This window comes from Cylas formicarius, unplaced genomic scaffold (genome assembly GCF_029955315.1).
Source record: "Cylas formicarius isolate icCylForm1 unplaced genomic scaffold, icCylForm1.1 PGA_scaffold_5__7_contigs__length_24384050, whole genome shotgun sequence".
Taxonomy (NCBI): Eukaryota; Metazoa; Arthropoda; class Insecta; order Coleoptera; family Brentidae; genus Cylas; species Cylas formicarius.
Window position 1 is genome coordinate 23,019,840 of NW_026844341.1, and position 18,722 is coordinate 23,038,561.

The 18,722-nt window shown below is 33.8% G+C and overlaps 1 protein-coding gene across 2 annotated transcripts in view; it reads right to left on the reverse strand.

Moving 5' to 3' along the window:
- The window catches only part of LOC132702295 (uncharacterized), a 70,183-nt gene extending 53,095 nt beyond the window's left edge, over positions 1 to 17,088 (reverse strand). The window contains exon 1 of one of the 2 annotated variants that reach the window (XM_060670843.1): positions 16,928 to 17,088. The gene's annotated coding sequence lies outside the window, so the exon portion shown is untranslated. Of the gene's footprint in view, positions 1 to 4,415; positions 4,497 to 16,927 lie in introns of those variants that run through there. The other variant, XM_060670844.1, reaches the window with a different exon arrangement.
- Positions 17,089 to 18,722: the final 1,634 nt, after the last annotated feature.

The following is an 18,722-nucleotide window of genomic DNA, read 5'->3' on the forward strand; positions in this document are numbered from 1 at the left end:
GTATATCGGCAATAACACGGCGAATGTTGTCTTCCAAATGGTCAAGCGTTTTAACCTTAGACTTAGCCCCACAGAAAGTAGTCTAGCGGTGTTAAATCACAAGATCTTGGAGGCCAATTCCAGGGCCAAAACGTGAAATTAGGCGGACACCAAACGTGTCTTTCAATAAATCGATTGTGGCACGAGCTGTGTGACATGTTGCGCCGTCTTGTTGAAACCACATCTCCTGGATATCATTCAGGAATGAAAGAGTTAGTAATCACAGTTCTATACCGATTACCATTGACTGTAACGTTCTGGCCATCATCGTTTTTGAAGAAGTACGGACCAATGATTCCATCAGCCCATAAAGCGCACCAAACAGTCAGTTTTTCTGAATGTAACTGTGTTTCGACATACACTTGAGGATTAGCTTCGCTCCAAATGTGATAGTTTTGTTTGTTGACGTAGCCATTCAACCAGAAGCGCGCTTCATCGCTAAACAAAATTCGCTTATGAACATCGGGAACAACGGCAATCTCGTTTTGGGCCCATTCGACGAATCTACGCCTTACTTGATGATCGTTTGGCTTCAATTCTTGCACGAGTTGGATTTTGTAAGCTCGTAAACCAAGATCCTTCCGCAAAATCTTCCATAAAGTGGATGGACACAGATCCGATTCCTGTGCTCGACGACGGATGGTCTCTTTCGGGTCTTCCTCAATGCTACGCTCTACAGCAGCAATAGTTTCTTCTGTACGCACCCTACTTCGTTTCTGGGGATGCGAGTTATCAATAAGAGTAAACGTGGTGCGAATTAACTGCTCTGATGATAGGTGTTGATGCAGCGTTAGTTTGAACACCGCATCTAAAGTTTTGTTTTTACTTTTGTCAATGTTATTGTTTCGTTTTTCCAAATTTAAAGTCATTTTAAGTAATATTATATATGTCATATAAACAACGGACATGGTATAATACGACATAGCATATTTTACTGTTAACTAGATCGTTACTTTATGTTATTAGTCCTTTCTCTTCGCTGTGTTATTAAAGGGTGAATTCTTCGGTGGTAATTTAATTCAAAAATTGTTTTTTTATTATAATAATATATTATATTATACGTTAAATTTTACAAAGTGCTTTTATTCAGGTATTGCTAAAAATGAATTATTAAAAAGGCTAAAAAGAAAATATTTGGTTAGTGTGAATATGACTTTATAGATTAAAAATGATAAATATACAGGGTTTTCCACTTAAAATTCCGCACGCCAATAAGTCCAAAACGAAAAGAAATATTTAATTTATGTAAAAAGTAGTCAAAGTGTGGGGTCAAGTAAATATTTCCTAAAGTTTAAAAAATTCGACGCCTGCTGGGCGTCGCGACGCGTCGAAAAATTATTCGATTGCAGAGACTTTGAAAACACGCGCATACAAAAGTACATATTATTTTAAAACTTTTTTGTTATTTACTCAAACTTATTTACTTTACCCGTTTCTAAGTTATACCGATTTAAAGTAAACATTTCTTGATTAATAAAAAATGTGATTAACGCTTATTTTTACAAGTATGCCATGAATGTTAGTTACTATGGCAACCATTGTTATCGCAATTGTTTTAAGTGCAATTACAAACGTAAGTTGTTATTGCTGTATCAAAAAATTGTCACATTTTGTCACAAGAAATATCCAAATTTGTTCGGTTAAAAAAAAAACTAAGAATTATTATGTGAAAATGGTGCAATTTAGCAATGAGGAAAAAGTAGACATGTTACTGGTGTTTAGAGAATGCAGATGCAATTGTAGAGAAGCAAAAAGAGTTTACGCACGGCGTTATCCGCATAGAAGAGTTCCCGATGCAAAAACCTTTTCAAGTTATTGTAAAAACTTAAGAGAATATGGCAGCTTCATAAAACCTAAAAGAGATAGGAACAGGACGGCTACAAATGATGAAAATACCGGTGTTACCATAAGTTCTTCGTGGAGAATTCTACATATAAACTCTTTTCACCCATACAAAAGTAAACTAGTTCATAAACTAGAACCAGGCGATTATGCTAGAAGAATGTATTTCTTAGCGACATTGTCCGATTTGTATAGCCAAGATGCAAATTTTCTCTCGAAAATTTTATGGAGCGACGAAAGTCGATTTCAAAATAATGGAATCGTTAATAGACACAACTGTCATTTTTGGTCCGAAAACCATCCTCGTTGGATTACAGAAAGAGGTAACCAACGAATTTTTAGTATCAATGTTGGACCTTACTTTTACGAAGGAACTTTAAATGCAGATCGCTATTTAAGATTTCTTCAAACTACACTTCCGGAACTATTAGAAGAAGTGCCTCTGCACACTAGAATGAATATGTGGCTACAGCAGGATGGAGCGCCTGCACATAATGCCCAAATAGTAACGAGGTATTTGAACCGAGAATATCCCAATAGATGGTTTGGAACTAATGGACCGGTAAGGTGGCCGGCGAGGTCCCCGGACATTACACCACCAGATTATTTTCTTTGGGGCTACCTAAAAAACGTTATCTATGAAGAACCTATCGAAGATATGGCTGATCTCATTAACAAAATTAGTGCAGCGTGTGCCGCTATCACAAGAAGGACTCTCCTACAAGTGACCCAAGCTCATTTATTAAAAGTTTTTGATAGTTGTGTTCGAGCAGATGGACATAATTTTGAACAAAATTTTTGAAATGTCTTATTATGTAGTTAATTGCAATAATAATTTTGGTTATTAACTTGTAGGTATTTTACTGTTTTTTCATTTATTTATCATGTTATCAGAACTAAATCCATAAAAAATAATAAATAAAATCATACTAAAATAGTTGAAATCTATTGTTTGTAATTGCACTTAAAACAACTGCGATAACAATGGTTGCCATAGTAACTAACATTCATGGCATACTTGTAAAAATAAGCGTTAATCACATTTTTTAATAATCAAGAAATGTTTACTTTAAATCGGTATAACTTAGAAACGGGTAAAGTAAATAAGTTTAAGTAAATAACAAAAAAGTTTTTAAATAATATGTACTTTTGTATGCGCGTATTTCCAAAGTCTCTGCAATCGAATAATTTTTCGACGCGTCGCGACGCCCATGTTCATTTTCATCAATTCAAAGATACGAATTTACTAATTACTGATTACTATTTACTAATTTTTTAAAAGAAGAAGTGTGTTTAGATTTGAGTACAATGATTTTAGAAGCAACATCTGTATTTTCGTGCCTACCAAAACGCCATCTTCAAGGCTAAGGAATTGATTGTTGTCGTTTTTAATCTGCTGAATAAGAATTACAGGTCAACAATAAATCATCGGTTCAAATAGTGACGTCCCTTCCTCCCTCTCCCTTACACACACACACACAAACATATTTGTGACAAGTGGACCATCGTTGTCGACAAGAGAGTGGAGAGTGGTGTAGGAGGCTCTTAAAAACACGTGTTCTCTGCGTAAAAACCATTTTACTATGTAAATTTTGGACGCTCAACTTTTTAACCTTTTCGGTTTATTGTTCGCGACGCTTCGATGACATTATTTATGACGTATCGACACTTCGAATTTTATCGCGTCGCTCGTGTGCCTGCGAGACATACGGGGTGTAAAGTTTCATGTTTATGCGCGGACGCAAAACTTTAAAATTCCAAAGGTACGTTACGAGCCAACAAAGTGGAACATTTTAAACGAAGAATTGAGCAAAAAGTTATTTAGAGCAATCGCGCCTCGCCTTTATACCTTCGAAATCTAAGAAATTACGCTTTATTTATTGCGAATGTTCGAATTTTCTGAACAAAAGCCACTTTTTCAACAACAGACGCCGAATACCTACTCAAAACAGTATTATTTTTCTTTTAGAATTTTCATCTGTAATTGGCATATGTGAAATTGTTTTGTTATACGAGGACGTGCTTTTTTCAGTCTTGGCAATTTTGGGCTCTTCCATTGGGACGAAGTTTCGGAACAAATTTTGCTGGTACACGTTTTATGTCCAAAATTTCGAAAAAAAATCGTCTTTAATTGTGATTCGACGATATTTTAACAATATTTGTTTCGCTTCAACGCTTTCATCAGTTATTGACGTGCTGGGACGTTCAGAGAGAGGTTCGTCATCGGCGGCCATCTCGGAACAGCTTGTACCCTCAAATAAACATTTTTTTTGCCGTTGTCAACATGTCAAGTATTCCATTTTTTACACAAAATTTTATGGAAATCCTTTGTTCCATTTTTTTTTTTGGCTTCCATTTTAGAGCGTACCGTTTGCCGCACCTTTTTTAGCTTTTGTTTTCCAAAATTTGTTGCGGGTCGGATCAAATCTAGCAACCAGCCGGGAGTTGAAAGCATTTGAGTTTAGAGATTGCCCATTGTTGTTTTTCATAAATTCTTACTTCTTCTTCAAAAACAAGCCGTAACTAAAACTTACATTTTCTATCGGTGACCTTTCAGATCTTACGTAACGGAAAATTGTCTTGGGCTAGACTTTGTTAGATTTTTCCGCATCGTCGTGCAATATTCCTATGTTACGGTAATTTCCGCATCGACAAGCATCGCCGGCACGAACACTAACTCAATACGAATACGACAAGTTTTAAAATCATCTTTCGCCAACGATGTAGAGTTGCGATGCAATAAATAAGACTGGGCTACAATCGGATTTGCTGAAACTTTCCTCGAGTTTGACCGAACGCGTTTGCCGTTTTGTTTACGTATTGCCGGGATTTTTCCGGGACTGCGGTAAGAAAAAGCAGCTTCGGAAAAACTCGGAGGGGAGTGGTTTATTTTGCCATGTTTTTCTCCCGATTTTCTGATCTTGGAGCAATATTTCCGATTTTGTTGCGGCTTCTCTCGAGTATTCTAAACATTGATGTTTCGGATAACTTTGATTTTGGAAGTATTTGTAAGCTTTAAAAATAGAATTGATTTAGTTTACCACAGAATTATACGCCACGGACTTATAATACCACCCTTAAAATAAGTTATCGAAATAGAAGAGTCTTCTGGTGTGAAAAAAACAAGCCATCCAAAACTTGCAGAGGAAATCAGGGAAGAGTCTTCAAAAAATGTTAGCCCTCAAACGATTAGAACCTGCTTGCCTGAAGGAGGTTATAACAGGCGCGTTGCCAAAAACAAACCCAGAAAGTTTTGGGAAAACGTTATTTTTAATGACGAAACAAAAATTAATCTTTTTGGGTCAGATGGCCAGGATAAAGTTTGCAGGAAAAAAATACAGCTCTGTGTGGGTGCTTGTCAGCTAATGGGACTAGCAATTTAGCTTTTTTTTGACGGAATCATGGACCAACCATCCATTTTGAAGAATAATTTAAACCAAAGTGTTGAAAAACTTAACCTTGAGGGGCGTTATTTATTCCAACAGGATAACGATAAATGATGTCCGCCAACAACTTCATACACCACCACAATCACATCAAGTTATGAGTAAAGATGACCTCAAAAATAGAAGAGTGGAAGAAGAAATCGCCAGAACTTACAAGAAAGCTTGTTTTAAGTCTTCCAAAAAGACTTAATAAAGCAAATGTCAATTATACAAGATACTAGACTTATTTTTAACAATTTATCATAAGAAATAATAGTGTACGGGGGCTTATTTGACATAGTTTCTTGCTTCTAAAACTGCCTTATTTTTTATAGTTTAAATAAATGGTTTCAAATGATTTTCATTTTATTTTTATTTCTCTTAATGAAATTGCCGATATTTACTTGAAATATAGTTCTCATTAAATGTAAGTGAAATAAGAAACTAAAAGTAAAATAGGCACTAAAAAAATGATTCCGTTAAACACAGCATAAGGAGGTAGGTACGATTTCCCAAAATTGACTGTTTGGTGCGTTTTATGGGCTGTTGGAATCATTGGTCCGTACTTCTTCAAAAACGATGATGGCCAGAACGTTACAGTCAATGGTGATCGGTATAGAGCTATGATTACTAACTCTTTCATTCCTGAATTGAATAACCATGATATCCAGGAGATGTGCTTTCAACAAGACGGCGCAACATGTCACGCAGCTCGTGCCACAATCGATTTATTGAAAGACACGTTTGGTGACCGCCTAATTTCACGTTTTGGACCTGTGAATTGGCCTCCAAGACCTTGTGATTTAACACCGCTAGACTACTTTCTGTGGGGCTATGTAAAGTCATTGGTCTATGCGGATAAGCCACAAACGCTTGACCATTTGGAAGACAACATTCGCCGTGTTCTTGCCGATATACGGCCACAAATGTTGGAAAAAGTCATCGAAAATTGAACGTCCAGATTGGACTACATCCGCGCCAGCCGTGGCGGCCATATGCCAGAAATCATATTTAAAATGTAATGCCACAAGATTATCTTTCGGATAAATAAAATTCATGTCAATCGAATAATCCATCGTTGCAACTTATAATTATTATTATATTTAAGATTCTAATAAACTACCTGTAGTAACGCCGCCGTCACCTTACGTCACGTTCGCCAAACTCAAATGCAAATTAGTGTTAGCCTAATTTATAACCGATTCGAGGTGTGTAAGTCTTTGAATTGAAATGCGTACAACTGTCATTGCCATTGATATGAAATTTACGATCTAATCTTCAAGTTCTCCACATTGTTAAATGATCCCTGCAGTTTACAATTGATCACTCGCTCGCATTAACAAGCAAACTAAAGTTATATCAATAATATAATGTATTTTAATTGCGTGCCAAAAAGGTTAGATTGCTTTTTATATTAAATATTTTATATTAATATTTTTATATTAAATATTATTGTATTCAAATGTTGTTGTGTTTGCTCAAAAAAATAAAAATTTTGCCAACTAGTTGGGTCCCAAAATGAAGTATGAAATCTGTATTCTAATTTAGGAATTAAAAAAAAACGTCTACATAATTTTTTACCTCCAAAATAGCAACAAAGCAACGTTACATTTTTTTAAATATCAAAATTCCCATTAACGCAGTTAGTTCCGAAATCTAACTGTAACCCATTTAAATGTACATGAGAATGAAACTTTATTTAAGCGTTACGAACACATATTTTTCAGAGATATTCATATATTTGTAATTTGTTATTAAGTGTAATAAAATTACATTAAAAAAAATTCCGTGTTATGCAACAAGTTTGATCAACGCCGCATTAGGGTCAAGGGTTGTTGTCTTTGATGCTTGATAATGGCGTTTGCCGCCATGGACGATAAGAAATATCTAACCGATTTAGACACGTCTAGCGTAGGTAGAGGGATCTTCAATTACACACGGCGACTAGAGAAGCATTGGGAGGTGTCAGTTTGCGCAAATACTTCCCGCACAATCCAAAGGAAGGAATTTTTATCAGACTGTCCCCGTTCTATAAACTGCTTTGATGTACAATTCCAATACTTCTTTTTATTAATCAGTTCACTTTACCAAAAGGCGGAAAGACGGTTACCGAGACTTAGACTTTGCTGACTGTAAAAGTAAGTAGATTAGACAGCAATAAAACCTGAGTTTAGGAATTTCTTCTTTCACCTTTTCCGTTTCTATATTCAGCTATACGTACGCCCCTTCGAATAGAAAATCACAGCAATGTTCTCCTGTCCCTTCCGTTTCAGCAATTCAAAATACATTTAAGCAATGGTAAAATCGTCCTGCTGCTTTAAAAAAAAACTATTAAAAAAATATTGCATTAATTTAACTTTGATTGCATTTTATGCAGAATAATAATAATAATAATGATAAAAGACACACGCCAAATAAAATACTGTATTCAAATATACAAATTAAATTACCGTAGAGTGGTTGAGCTAAAATAAATTCAAGTCTTTTTTTATTTAATGCTGTTTCCTCTATCTCTGCAACGAAAGTTAAAAAAGCCTAAACTATCTGTGACGCGATTGTGATTACCCTACTTTCCACCAGGTGGCGTTTTCAGAAATAATAGCAAAAACAATTCTGAAAAAAGAATAAAAGCAACGATAAGACTGTTGTCGTTGGATGTTCAATCGAGGGCCCAACAACCCAATAAACAAAACCACATCTTAATATTTCTATCCTAACCTAATACATGATTAAGAGAACACAGGATCAAAGAGAAAATGCATTGTGGGAAAATTTCTCTAAAGAAGAAAACGCTGATTTATTATTTCGAATGCCAAATCATATTCAAAATCGAAACACAATGTTATTTTCATTTTTAATATTTTTACAATACCTTTGGTTCGCACGAAATTGCTCCGTTTTAATTTTCTTGACTCTCTAGATTAAGTCAAATAACCAATTTTATCAATAACTAAATATAAATAGTAAAATTAAATATCATATTTTTAATGTAATACGCATCTAACAGACTTAACGAAACTAAGATGGTAGACAATTAAGAGATTTTTCATAACAACCTTGATAATATATCCATTTTAAAAGTTAGTAATTAAATTAATTTTTAATTAAAATTATTTGGAAAAGGCTAATAACGTCAAAACGTAGTGACGTCAACTAAAGGATAATTTTATGCTCTATTAGATAAACAATAACATTTCATATTAATTTTATTTAAATAGTAAATAAGCATTTTATTTATTAAAAGTTAATTTCTTTTACTTATATTTTAGGTTATGATTAAGGTATTTAGACGCAGTTCCCATTGGGTTGTTAGAGTCTTATTTGACTAGCTAATGGGATAAGGAAAGTCATGCAGTTGCAGATATTTTTGTTTTGGAAAGCGCCATCTAGTGGCAAGTTAAGCAATCCACTTTCCATGGGTAGATAGAGGAAACATTAAACAAAAATCAAATGAATTTGCCTCAGCTTTCAAATAGGACTGACTCGCTTCAACAACAGTTAGTTAATATTGTATCTTTTTTACCAACCGAGTTTTAAAATACAATTAAAAAATTACGTCACTTGATGGCAATTACAGAAACTTAATTTTTTCTTTTTTTTTTGGCAAATTTCAAGGTACCACTGTTTTCCTAATCCCGAACCTCATTGACATTACTAAGACCCACACCCTCTGAGGCCATTTTCAAACACTGTCCGCGTTAAAAAAAAAATTGTTTTCAATTTTCAATAAAGCGCCACGTTTTAATTCGCAAGAGGGCCGGCGGACAGGACGATATGTTTAAAAATAAAAAAAAATTACACCGCAATTAATTTTTAATCGAATCCGGATCGTTTTTTTATTCAAAGGGGATTTTTAATCGCGTTCCGACCCTTCGAATATGAAATTTTAATTTAAATAAAACCAGACCTCGTCATTTATTTTAAACGCGGCGCCGGTCGGAATTCCCTCAAACGACCGAAAAATCGAGCCCGAGGACCCGCTACGCCATTGTTAAATTAAAGTACACACGGAGGCTTGTGGAAAATTGTCCCCGCATTCCCGAGATATTAAATGCACCCGTAACATTATATTGCACATTTTTGAGGGTGTTTCGAGAGTAGGAAGTCTCGAAACCGTTCTGTGCGCCCCCGCGTTTGAAGGAGCCCCTCTTGGTGGTTCGACTTTTTTACAAAGTAGCCTCAGTTTACAGTATACTCCCGAAATGATGTTTGACGTTTACTTAGCGCTCAAAATATACCGGGGCGAGCTTCACCGTCCGTCATGTTGAGCAATCCGCTTGGACTTTCTCTATTTTGTTTCCCCTTTGCTCCGCAATTCGTAAACACGTCAATTTAATATCGTTTCTCTTTGCAAATGACGTACCGTGTGAGGTTTTTCCGCGCTAGTCCCACCAGTCGCCACGGTTAACTCAAAATCATTGAATGTTAAGGTCAGACAAAATAAGAAAAATGAAACGGCAATATCTCGAAAACTATGTACTTTTTAAATCATATCGACATACCCGTATAAAATTTACCATAGATAACGAACATTTGTAGGATCTTGAAATTTTTATTTGAAACTTAAATTTGATTAAGAATTGATGATCACGTGATATGTGTCGTTCTTAAGGGTTTAATCTAAATTCGATTCTATTGGATTTAAATAAATATCGGCTGCTAAATTTAAATTTACACCCATAATAAAAAATCCATTACTACCTGTTTATATATATATATATATATATATATATATATATATATATATATATATATATATATATATATATATATATATATATATATATATATATATATATATATATATATATATATATATATATATATATATATATACAGTGTGTCCAAGATAAGGATGCACAGCATGGGGATCTCGGAAACTATAAGAGATACAGTGTCGGTTAAATTAGACAAAAGTTGCGCATTTTGATACCGAACAAGATCCCGTTTTACAAATTTGAAAATTCCAAGCCGTTCCGGAAATATCCGAGAAAAACCGAAATATTGCGATTTCGTTTTCATTATTTTTTAAAGCTATTTGAAAAGATATGAAAAAACGGAAAACACTTTTCCATTGGCACTTTTTAATCTCTCCAAATTGACGTTAACAAATTTTCATTATAGCGTTTCGATTCCATGGAACCACCATCAACTTTGATTTTTCTTATGGGACGGAAAAAAAGTACACACAGTATTAGGTTGTGCTTTTCATTGCGAATTCAACGATGTACGATACAATAGGGTTACTTATGTTTTTATCCAGAAAAATGGATTTTTAATACATTTCAGCATTTAAATGGAGTAGGCCATGACAAAATGACATCCAGTCAATTTCAATGACACATTAATGTTATTTGTCTTTGTTATCAGTCGATCATAAGTTTATTCCTTTAGTTATTGTTTTTGTATTTTTATTGTTGTTGTCTTTTTCTAATTTATTTTGTTCTACAATGGAGGGAGGTAATTTTACAAACGAAGAAAAATGTGATATGCTGTCTTGCTACATCTGATGCCAAAGAAATTGTGTGGAAGCCGAGCGTATGTATTCTAACAAATACCCAGAGCGGAGACAACCTGACAAGAGTATTTTTCGGCGTTTGTTATTTAATCTGAAAGAATATGGATCATTTAAGAAGCCTGCATTATCCCGACAAAAACCTTCCAATGAAGAAAACCAATACATTGTTCTACAATCTGTTATCGAAAATCCGCAAACTTCTACCAGAGAAATTGAAGACCAGAATGGGGTAGCTAAATCTACAGCTCAGTTTATTTTAAGGAAAAATGAATTTAAGCCTTACAAATTCAGAATATGTCAAGGATTAAAACCGGGTGACGACGAACGACGTAGACATTTTTGTGAGTGGTATACCAGGATGTGTGATGAGAGTTTTAATTTTCCATATAAAGTGATTTGGTCTGATGAAAGTATGGTGACCAATAACGGTATTTATAACAGGCGCAATACACACTATTGGTCGCAACAAAATCCACGTGTTAATAGACTATCCAGACATCAAGTTCGCTTTGGGTTTAATATTTGGTGTGGGATTTTTGGTAGCAAGATTATAGGCCCTATTTTCTATAATAATTCCTTAACTTCCGAGCGGTACCTTGACATCTTGAGGCACGATTTAGAAGATGCCTTAGATGATTTACCGCTAGGCGCTGCGCAAGGCTGCTGGTTCCAACAAGATGGTGCCCCAGCCCATAACTCCAGAGAAGTTCGCCAATATATAACTGAACGGTTTGATGGAAAATACATTGGGACTTACAGTGAAACACCTTGGCCTCCAAGGTCCCCGGACTTAACTCCCTTGGACTTTTTCTTATGGGGCTACATAAAAAATGAGGTATTCAAAGAATGTTTTGACAACGAGGAACAATTACGTCAATCAGTACGAGCAGCGTTTAATAAAATTACTCCTGAAATGTTAAGTCGTGTTTTGGAGTCTACCGTGAGACGGGCGTACTTATGCCTAGAAAATGGAGGTCATTTATTCGAACATTTGTTATAGAATTTGTTTTTCATTAACTTGTTGGATTTAGTTGTTATGTTAAATGAACAGTTAGAGTTAGCAAATAAATAAACACATTAACTCGAACTTGTCAACCATTTTCTTTTGCCTTTCATCGTTCGGATCTCATGGCCTACTACAATAAAATACTAGAAATGTATTAAAAAGCCATTTTTCTGGATAAAAACATAAGTAACCGTATTGTATCGTACATCGTTGAATTCGCAATGAAAAGCACAACCTAATACTGTGTGTACTTTTTTTCCGTCCCATAAGAAAAATCAAAGTTGATGGTGGTTCCATGGAATCGAAACGCTGTAATGAAAATTTGTTAACGTCAATTTGGAGAGATTAAAAAGTGCCAATGGAAAAGTGTTTTCCGTTTTTTCATATCTTTTCAAATAGCTTTAAAAAATAATAAAAACGAAATCGCAATATTTCGGTTTTTCTCGGATATTTCCGGAACGGCTTGGAATTTTCAAATTTGTAAAACGGGATCTTGTTCGGTATCAAAATGCGCAACTTTTGTCTAATTTAACCGACACTGTATCTCTTATAGTTTCCGAGATCCCCATGCTGTGCATCCTTATCTTGGACACACTGTATATATGTATATATATATATATATATATATATATATATATATATATATATATATATATATATATATATATATATATATATATATTTTTTTTTTTTTTTTTTTTTTTTTTTTTCACGTATTGATTCACGGATGAACTCCGACTGGAATCCTGCATCCTGCAAATCCTGCATCCGACTGGAATCTCACTTGGCATCTTGGCTCGCGCTCCGAAAACAGCAGATATATATATATATATATATATATATATATATATATATATATATATATATATATATATATATATATATATATATATATATATATATATATATATATATATATATATATATATATAAAGACATGATGTTGCATAAACAGCTGTCATAAATCATTAAATAACTGTGAAGTTCTGAATAATTTTTGATCTAATTTAATTGCGGAGACTGTATACCTATACTCTACAATCTGATAAGAAGTACTTTTCATTTTGGTGGGGATTATAAAAAATTTGATTGATATTTCTTCAACATCCTGCATTATAAATAATATAAATTACCAGTTAAATTTTTTCAGAAGGCCATTTTCTACAGGCCGAGTTAGCGCTGCAAATGAAATTTTTGACGTATATGCCATGGAGCCTATCTCTCTCTTGGACCTCCTCTTTTTCTTCTCCGTGTAGGCGTCCAGCTAAGTATTTGCTTGGGTAGGTGATCTTCAATTCTTGGACGCGTCTGTACCACATTAGTTTTGGTTCGTTTGTATCATACTTTTATTCTTTACCGGTGATGCCTCGCAACTATATGTAACTATGCTTCTTCTCATAGTGTTTTAAATTAGGTGTTGGTTTGGTCTTGTAATTTTTTGACTACATAAGTAAGATATTCTTTTAAATAAAATACATGGTGGTAAACAGAGTACTCTGCTCTTCCAAATTTTTTTTTTAATTTTCTATCAGCAATTTGAGATTTGGCACGGCTTCCTTGGCGAAAGTTATGTTCAAAATTACTCCTCAACTAAATAAAACTTTCTTATATCCAATTTTGCACATTTTTCTGGGAAAACTTACGACGCTGAAAAAAAATCAAAATTGTTATTGCTTTGAAATTCATAATTGTTGACAGGTTCGATATGAAAACTGTTTTCTTTAACTATTTGACAAAATATATAATATATAACCAAATAAAAATAAAAACATTTTTAATTTTTTGGTATCATTTTGATTCCAACGATTTTTGCGACGGATATTGTCATTTGTATTTCTATCATCGAATTCTGTCCACAGATTTATACGAATATACCATAAAATGGCCTAAAGTCAAATCGGATATCGGAATCGGAAATCCAAAGAGTCCTATGATCTAAAAACGTTTGAATGTGGTTAGCTTGGAAAGGAATGTAATATTTTTCACAAATGGTATAAGAAAACTTTAATTTTTTTCTGGAAGGTTTCTTTCCTCAGATAGGTGAGCAAAATTTCAAATTTCATTTACCACCCATTAAAAGATTTTTTCTACTCCAGTCTGTAAAATACGTAATTACCCACCGATCTAGTGTGCGGGAAGCGTCACTTTACCACGTCAGTTTCGTTTCCCATGAATGCGAGCCACTTTTGTCAATTGTCAATTCTGACGGTAATGTCAGTGAATGTATTCGTGTTGTTTTGCGAAAATGCACCCAACAACTAATGGTCGTAGAAAAAATATAGTATGCAACACGTTCTGTAAACTTTTTACCTCACTCGGTTATTAAAAACTCGTGAGTCACATGCCCTTTACCGCACTTGTTGCATAATATACTAAAAAATGTGAGCAAAGTTTGCTTTGTTTCTTTGGCTATTGTTTATGGGGATACCGAATGTATGTGGGGGGGGGATTGACGGACCTGTGTGTTAGGTAGTTCGATCCCTTTTGAAAAATCGGCTAGTCGCATACCCCAATCCGATTGGGACATTTCCTTCTAAAATACGTGATTTCAAAAGAAATCATGACGTCATTTAATTTAAGTTTAAGAAATGGTTAAATATAAAATTGTTCCGCACGCTTTTCGTGTCAAATAAAATAAAGTCCTTAGAAAAAAATCAGGGTCTTTGCGCTGTTATAATATTCAAATTCATAATAATGTCGAAGTAAAAATCCAGTTGTCAACTTTTAAGAAAAAGCAAAATAGAATGACAAGGACGCGAAGTAAAATATATCGTAAACAAACGATGAATGGAGGTGACGCGAAAAGGAGGCCCTTTGTGTATCGTGTTTATAAACAGTGTACAATGTACAAGTAGGTACATTTATAATATTCTCTATTTAAGTGCTCCAGGACTTTTGCAAAATAAGTAGTATAAACGTTGCCAATATAAAACACAAAATATTAATTACTTACTTCTCCGAAGTTTACTTTACCCACACAAGAAGATTAAACGAGGAGGGGGCACAAATTCCCACAATTATTTCCGAAGTATTTGCATTTAAATTTATCGAAATTTTGTATTTTTTGAACGACGGAGGCAGTGAAGGGAAGTCGCTTTTTTAAAGAAGAAAGTTTTAAATTGTTTTTCGGGACAAAAGAAAAGAACCAAACAAATCGCACCTTTACTGTACTCATTTTTGAAGGGGCGTGCTTTACGCTAAAATCTCCTACAACACAATCGGAAAATGCAAAAAAAAAACTTTAATAGAGGCCGTACTATGCGATTTCTTAGAAAACTGATAAATATTCCCCTTGCAACCCCCTCTATATGTTGAAAAACAAAAATAATAATTTTCTCGGTAAACAGACTGGGCCAAGAATTCGCCTTTTTTTTTTTTTTTAAAATATAAAGATCAAAATTGTTTGATTTGAGTTAGAATTTGCATTGAAAATGCATTTTCGATCTCATGGTTTCTTCAAAACGGTCAAACGATTGACGTAAAAATATTTATCTTTATATATTTTCGGGGAAAATTTAATTATCTCATACGTACAGTTTCCAAGAAATCAAGATTTAAACATTAATAAGTTTTTTTGATTTAACTTTTTCATGTTGGAATTTTGTAACTGACAACAAACGCAATATACAAGAAAGTACAATACTGATTTTTAAAAGCAATTTTATGCTCTATAAAACAGGTTTCTTAAATCTTGATTAAACATTAATAAGTTTTTTTATTTAACTTTTGCATGTTGGAATTTTGCAACTCATAAAAAACGCAATATAAAAAAAAGTACAATACTGATTTTTAAAAGCAATTTTATGCTCTATAAAACAGGTTTCTTAATATTTGTTATAAGATTATTCATGATTAAGCTTTTTGCATCATCATCGAAAATTATTATATTATATATGTATATTATTTTAAATTTAAAAGTTTTGTTGTTATGAACGTTATTATTTAAAAGGAAAAATTAGACTCTGACTCATAAAATAATAGTATTTACGAAGATCATTGAAAAGATCATTTTATGTATTCAGATTTCATTCATTTATAATTTTTTATATGTAAAGAATTAAAATTAACTGTTCATTATAGCCTTTACTGGAATTTGTTTTGGATACTCACTGTAGTATTCTTCAGTTAACGCTATACCATGTTCAGCTACTTTATTTACTACGGTTAATTGATTTAAAAATAGTTTGCATTCCCGGGGGTTCCGGTTTTTCAAATTATTAACAAATTTTTCATTTTTTCATCAAGTTCAGTGGTGAATAACGTTTTAATGAATGACTTGTTTTAAATCATTAATTATCCTTCAAAAATATATCCAGAAAAATATTCTTATCTTTAATGTTTATCTCTTTTGACACAATTGTGACATAAAAAAAAAGAAAATACAAACGACAGATTCTTTCCAATTAAGGGCTCAAAATTTGAGGATATTTTTTTTTGGTCATTTTGAATGATTTATCTATATATTTTTCATTAAAAAAAAAAAAATTAACTTAAAAATCCATGAACCTTTTTTTAATACTACGCTTTAGAAAATATTGAGAATAAAAATGTTTCTGTTAATACAAGAAAAATTATACCGAAAGTGGACTTGTTGCACTCTGTACCTCACTTTTGGACTAAGTTAAATAGTTATATTTTGATCCCATGAATTTGGGATAACATTTCTTCTTTTTTTATTTTGGGGCGCCCTGTATAATTCCGCACGCAAAAGGAATCAATAGAAAATGCCATTATTCCTTCAAAACATAGTATTTACTACATTTAGGCGTACTAATAACCAAAATGTCAGTCCTGAGTTGACAATCAAAGCGCAAGTTCTTCGTTTACTTTTGATAAATTGTTGATTTTGGTTAGATTTCGAAATAAAGTAGTCCGTAATATGAAATCAAAGGATTGTATTGTCTTTTTACACCCATTTTATTGAAAGTTTATCCGTTGGTATTTCTCACCATTTGCAGATCTTGTAACGCAATTTTAAAAGCAGTATATCAAATGGACAAAACAATTTTTGCAAATGAATTCAATTAAGAAGTTGACTAAATCCGCTCCGATCGCGACGTGGCGTAGCTAAAAGAATCGAAAGAGGATTTTGCCTACCTGTTGGTCGGACAACCTGCTGCTTCCGGTCCCAGAAAAGCGTCGACGAAACTATCGGGCGTCGGGACGCTCGTCAGAAAAGCAACAGACGGTTGAGGATGGCGAGGTGGCAACTGGACTTCTTTTCTCAACTCCACCTGTTGATCTGGAGGAAGTCGGAAGGACGGGGAACTTTTGAGACTACCAGACGAGCGCTCCGCACGCTTTTATACTCACCGGCGAAAGCGTCGGGGCGCTCTATGACGCCGCTTTTACGCGACGCGTGTGTGGGCTTTTTGATTTTCTTCGTGTAGAACGGTTTGGACCACGTATTTGTGCCTCCAAAGGGGCGGTTCCCAGAGCAAGCATCTTGATTGGATTTTTGCTTCAAAGGTCTAAAATTTTAATATAAATAAACATAAACAACAAATATACTTAGCAAAAAATTCTTTTAAATTACCTGTTTAGTGACTTAGTCGCGTAAATATTTTTTTAAGCAATTTTATTTTTGTTAGTTACAGCTTGGCTGTTGAATTTGTCTTCTTCCGATTGTCCTCCGACGGTCATACTTATATTCCTATAAGATTTGTTTATTTCGGCCGATATAATTAAAACTAAATATTTCCTGTCTGTTTTTTTATTACTTATTCCTATATACTTTAGAGTAGTGCTCGAAACCAATGAGGAATTTGAATTCGAATTGAACAAGTGACAGTGAAATACAATAGTTACGCCAAATATGAATTCACTATCACATTTTAGGTTATCACAAGTTAGGTTTTGGCTGTTGGACTGTTCCTTGTTGTCAAGTTTGAATGAAGATTGTTTTTATGTTATTTGAAAACATTCCAGAATTTTGAAAAAAATGACGTGAATTTCGTTTCAATTGCACTTATTTTTGTTGGATTTGAACTTCGCTATTATTAATCCTCTTGTCGAAGTAATTGAAATTGTTGTACTCAAAACGTAGGTTAAAAACAGAATATTTAAAAAGTGTTTTTTATTAAACTGTAGTTATTTATTTAATAGAAACAACACTAATTGTAATTTTTGAGGTAACTTCCGATAAGCGGTTTCGGCTTCATGAAATTCAAAGAATTTCGGCGCGGATGAATCAAATAATTTAAAAACCATTTTTGCGGATCGTTCGCGTAATAATTCCAATATTCTGTTAACCAGACTTCGGGTTTATCTAAAACAAAATAAAACGCGATAAACGTGCGGGAGTGAATAAGAACATCAACAAACATTAATCTGTTTTCGAGCAAACAATGTCAGAAATTTAACAAAAATCGTTATTAATATCGGATGTGCGGCCTTTTGATCTATACGTCGAGTGTTATTTGCCAGGTGATGCGTAAAAAGTTGTGTATTTCGTGATATATCCATATGGCAGAGCTGTATTTACTTTAGCAATAACAATATGAATAAAAAGCACACTGTGTCATACGTAGTTCGATTGGAAAAAGTCAAAAAAATCTGACACTCCCTGAGCCGCACGGAGTAATTATTACGGATACCAGAACACCCCGAAAAAATAAGCTTATTTTAATTTATATGCAAATTAGAGTCGGGTATATCATCTCTCGGCAAACCGACGAGTCGCGTTATGGATTGACTACCGTCCGACAGATGGCGCAGAACGCTGTCGAATTTTCTTTTGTAAGAGTTTCTGACAGTCAACAGTTGTGTGTAATATAATTGCAAATGTAATTCCTAGTGATTTTAATAATTATCACGTCTATGTTTGAGAGGTGCCAGATGCAGACTTTGTGGCAACAGAGTGCGAGAACACTCCGCAAGATCTGAAGGTAGA